The sequence below is a fragment of the Vigna unguiculata genome, chromosome 4 (assembly GCF_037176805.1).
Source record: "Vigna unguiculata cultivar grain cowpea cultivar isolate G323 ecotype 2 chromosome 4, ASM3717680v1, whole genome shotgun sequence".
Lineage (NCBI taxonomy): Eukaryota > Viridiplantae > Streptophyta > Magnoliopsida > Fabales > Fabaceae > Vigna > Vigna unguiculata.
Window position 1 is genome coordinate 19,131,707 of NC_140795.1, and position 5,087 is coordinate 19,136,793.

General features: G+C 34.2%; 1 pseudogene; it reads right to left on the reverse strand.

Moving 5' to 3' along the window:
• Window positions 1–443: 443 nt before the first annotated feature.
• On the reverse strand, window positions 444–4,530 carry LOC114171294 (GTP 3',8-cyclase-like; annotated as a pseudogene).
• Between the last annotated feature and the right edge of the window lie 557 nt (window positions 4,531–5,087).

The following is a 5,087-nucleotide window of genomic DNA, read 5'->3' on the forward strand; positions in this document are numbered from 1 at the left end:
TACATAAAGCAAATGTAACAAACGTTTAGTAATATCTCAATCTAACTCTCTAAGTCTAAACAATAGCCTAATTTTTTTTTCTTCATCCACTAAATAATATCTAATAATTAAAACATAAAACACTCCTAAAATCTAATTCAAATATATATATCTAGACATATATTTAACTATAATTAACACCTTTGGTCTCTTAAATTTCCATACATTTTGCGTTCCTAGAAAGTTGAGATATTAGAAAGGGTCTAAATGACAAAAGCAATGGTAGGGAGCATGAAGTGATCCCAAGAGTAGAACTTGGTAACATCTAGATTAGAGTTGTTCCTTCAATTTCCGGGTAAGAGTATAAACTAAGGAAAGAAAATTGGGAATGCCGTATGAAGTCTGAGAAGCAGCACTGTGAAGACCTGGTCAACAACCTCACTGCATACATAGTACAAATTCAATGATGTAACAGGGCATAACCAACCTTTTCAAAATTTCATTGTCATGTCTACAACAAAACAAATAAATACAGTGCCATGCTGAAACTAAAGTTGACTGGTAAACAAACAACCAGTGAAGAAAGATTAACACACGACCCAAAAGTCATAAACCAATGAAGAAAGAGTCACACATGATCAGAAAATTTAAGCCCAAATTTGCATTATTACTCGATACAACAACAATGGGTTCTATCCAAAGGAACAACATTTAACAGTATATGTGGCTAGGTATAGTTGAAAAATATATCACCCTTCATGTAGTGAGATTGTATCAATGAAGATCTCAGATAATACTCAATTCAGGGTACTTCTCACTAGGACTACTCTGGTTGCCTGCTATGTAAGTAACTTTATCACTGTGTGATACCTGAAATAGAAAAAAATCATGATGTGCCTCAGTAAATTGTAAAATAAATATTTTAGAGATTGAATGGATAACCTTTATAGGAAAAATGAAAGAAAGGAAGAAGAAGAGACCTTATCCACCAATATGTATCATGGGCCTATTTGCAGTCTTTGCTATATCAAACATGCCAGCATGTGAAGCTTTCTTCTTCTTCACCTAGAACAAAGGAAAGATAACATTAAGAAATAGGATAGTACAAGACCACTCATAATATTGCTTACCTAAAGTTGGACACACAATTTCAAGTAGTCTATGATCCACTATTGACTATGTTGTTCAAAAGCAATCAAAGATCTTACTAGGACAAGAGCAAACAGATGGAAAATCATAGGAAAGAAGTGAGTCAGTAACATATTATTCAATGGAAATGCTCACGTTAGTCTAGAGGTTGAAGGTGATAAGTTATGATGCACTGATACCTCAATCTGTGTCATGTATTCATGTTTGACACGTATCAATATCTGATACTTTACCGATATTTATCAATAAAGTATCTAATCTATAAACTTGTAATACTTTTTGTGATAAAAATAATTTATAACTTTTTATTTTGACAGTTTTTAAGATATTTGATTTTAATTTGAATTCACACAATAACAATATATATTTATCATGTTTTAAGGTTTTTGTAAAATTTTTCAATATGCATATATAACGTATCATACCTTATTGTTTTCAAAATAAGTGTATTGATATATCCGATACGTACCATATCCGATACACGCATCATATCCATGCATCATTATAAGAATAGTTACATTATAAGGGTCTACCGATTGCCAAATGAGGCTAAACTTCACCTAACTCTATCACCCCCACCACTTTTTTCTCCATATATACATAATCTCTAACTAACTCCTTTTCAGTTAGGTTGTGGGGTGTGTTGTCCCTTCTTGCTATGCTCCTCTTATTCCTAAAGTATATCTTTTTTAATAAAGGTTCACTACCATGTTAAATTAAAATAGCAGTGAGTGAAATTCTATTGCAGCAGCATCATTATATTAAAAGGATGATAAATCCTGGTAAAGAAATAAAAACATTATAAATCATTACAACACAATTGAGATTTAGCAATAATAATCAGAAGAAGTGCATACCGCTGCTCCTATTATCTCCCTAAGTTCATGATCCTCTGCACCACATCTCAAAGGATCTCTTAAACTAACCTGAAACACGATCCATATAAGAAAATCACAAAAATCTTTTAATGAAGCTCTCATTAAAGATGCTATATGTATGCCATGACACGTTTTATTGTCCCGACTGATGTCAACATCCATACATACATCAAGCACCTTTAACTTGAACATAAATGGTAGAGATAACATCCATAATGACCGGCATGTCTTGAATAGGGAAAATATTTATCAGTTTCATTGATAAGAAAATTTTCAGAAATGATTAAGAATTCAAAATAATGATGAAAGTATATTAGTGCGCCTAAAAAATCAATTACAAGTAATCAAATAAATAGAATATCAAATGAAATAGCATGTGCAATGGAAAGAAGGGGCAAGACAGTGCATGTTCAATCCAAAATATTGTATGAGGTAGAGCCATATTTTAATGTTCGCAAAGACCATGTCCTAATGTGTATCAAATCTTCCATTTACAGACAAATATCAAGATTCACTACAGGAATCCACTTTCTGCAGGGAACTTCAATCTTTGTAAACAAATATTTGAAGTTATGTTTTTCTATTATGAGTTGGCAGATAGTTTCCCTTTTCCCCATTATCGAGTATGTACCATATCAAGAATTCAGAACTGACAGTAGACATCACAGTTTCAAAGTTCTAATCCAAAAGTAAACAACTCCCAGAACCATACTCAGCCATTGAAACAGCTAACTGCAAGAAATCAGTCACACTCCTTAAAAAACAAGACTGCTAAAAGTTTGCATAGAAAGTCTTGATTTTACTTGCCAAAAAATTTATAGGCCTTAAATACCAATTTCTTAATCCCGAGTCCTTCACCCTCATCACCAAACTATCCAATTCATTTACCGGTACATTTAGAAGGCCTACAATTAATATGATCTACGATGCCCTGATACTCAAAATGGAAACATCAAGGTGTTTGTTCCCATGTCAAATACTGATACTTCTCCATTCATATCAATTTTTTAAATTAAATTGCGATCATCATAATCATGAATTAATGAGAAATTACCCCCACTCTCTCTTTCTTCACCGATATTATGCATCTATAATGTTTTGCTAAGAATCCAAAACATAGCATATCCTAAATTTCAAAAAGATCATCGTATTCCTGTAGTTGTACGTACTCATGTCGTACTAAGCATCCAGACTTCATATACTATCATCAAGTTTAGCGTTACAGATTCACCAAAAACATTAAGTATTCAAATAGAAGTGACATCACAGATTTTAGCCCAATTACCATCACCAGGTTTAGGGGACAAGCATAGTACACTGAGCTTTGATGATTTGAATATAACTTACCTCCGAAGGACCAAATAAACAGACTTTGAAGTTTCCATCAGCAAGTAGCCGCAATCTATTGCAACCAGCACAGAAATGCTCAGTCATTGATGTGATAAACGAAACTCTACCTTCATGCCCATCTATTGTGAAATTTTTGGCCGTATCTGTAGGGTGATCCTGATCTCTTTTTAAGCTTGGAAACTGTTTCATCTGTTTGGTAATGATGGTTATAAAGGGTCTCTATCTGCTATAAGAGAACAACAAAATGTAGTATAAAAGTTAGGCCTCCAGTCTGAATTCTACCTTACCACTGTATCCAACATTTCTGAGTAGGGTACAAGTTTCTTGACATTCCAAACATTCCCATCAAAAGGCATGAACTCTATAAAGCGAATATCAATTGGCTTGTCCTGGGTCAGCTCAACAAAATCACAGATCTCATCATCATTGAATCCTCGCATTATAACACAATTGACCTGAAATGCAGAGAAACATCAAAGATACCTTAAAATTCATCCATCAGTGACATGAAATTTACCTGAGGTTATGCACCCTTGTTGAAAAATTCATTTGATTAACTTAATGAATTTGAGCAAAAGGGTAGCTGCTCGTGGGAAGGTGATCAATGAGAAACACTAGCAAAAAGTAATGATATGTAACCAAGAAATACCTTAACTGGATTAAATCCAAGGTCTATGGCAGCATTAATTGAATTCATAACTTTTTCATGCCCTCTGCGTCTGGTCATAAACTCAAACTTTGCAGGTACCAAAGTGTCTACACTAATGTTGAGGGAAGTAAGCCCACAATCTTTCAGCCTTGGAAGTTTTCTCGTTAAAGCAATACCATTGGTAGTCATGGACAATGTTCTCAGTCCCTTCAAGTTTGATAATTCCAAACATATGTCTTCAATATCCTTTCTAACAGTTGGTTCCCCACCCGTCAAACGTATTTTAGTTACCCCGGAGCTTACAAACAGATTTGCCAATCATAGAATCTCAGTTTTTGTCAAAATTTGAGGGCTAGGAGAGAGTTCCACACCTTCTGCTGGCATACAATACTGACACCTTAAATTGCACCTCTCTGTTACAGATATTCTCAAGTATGTGTGAAGCCTTCCAAATGAATCTACCAACATATCAGAGACGGAATTATCCTTTGGCAGATCTTCAGACACCGAAGCACCAGATGTAGTGGCCAAAGCTCTTGTGGCACATTCATTCAAGTGTCCACCGAACAAACCTTGACGAATACTATTGGCAGCACAAAACGAACTCACATCACATTTCAACTGCTTCAAGAAAATTAGTGTCACATGCCAGCCACATTTTCATAAACAAAATTTGAACACATATAAACTCCACCAAAACCCCAGATTAATAAATTCTTAAACAACAAAAAATAATCATCTGGGTATCAATATTTAATCCTTCAAGTACGCATACGGTAAAAACTTAATTTATATTAAAATGGAACAACTAAGTGATTGATTTTTGCATTTTCTAGGTTGGTAGAACCAGAGGAGGAGTACAAGTTTATTACTGAATTTGCACATATATTAGTACCACCACACCCCAGATTAACACACAAAGCATGAATCTAGCACAGGCTAACCAGTACTCTTAGGACAAGAAATAAAATAACAATTCTCATCTGCATGTAAATGGGTATCACTATAACTTATCATTGAAGTGAGCATTCGATAAAAAAAGAAACTGAATTGAAGTACAATGAGGGGGTTTTCCATGATCC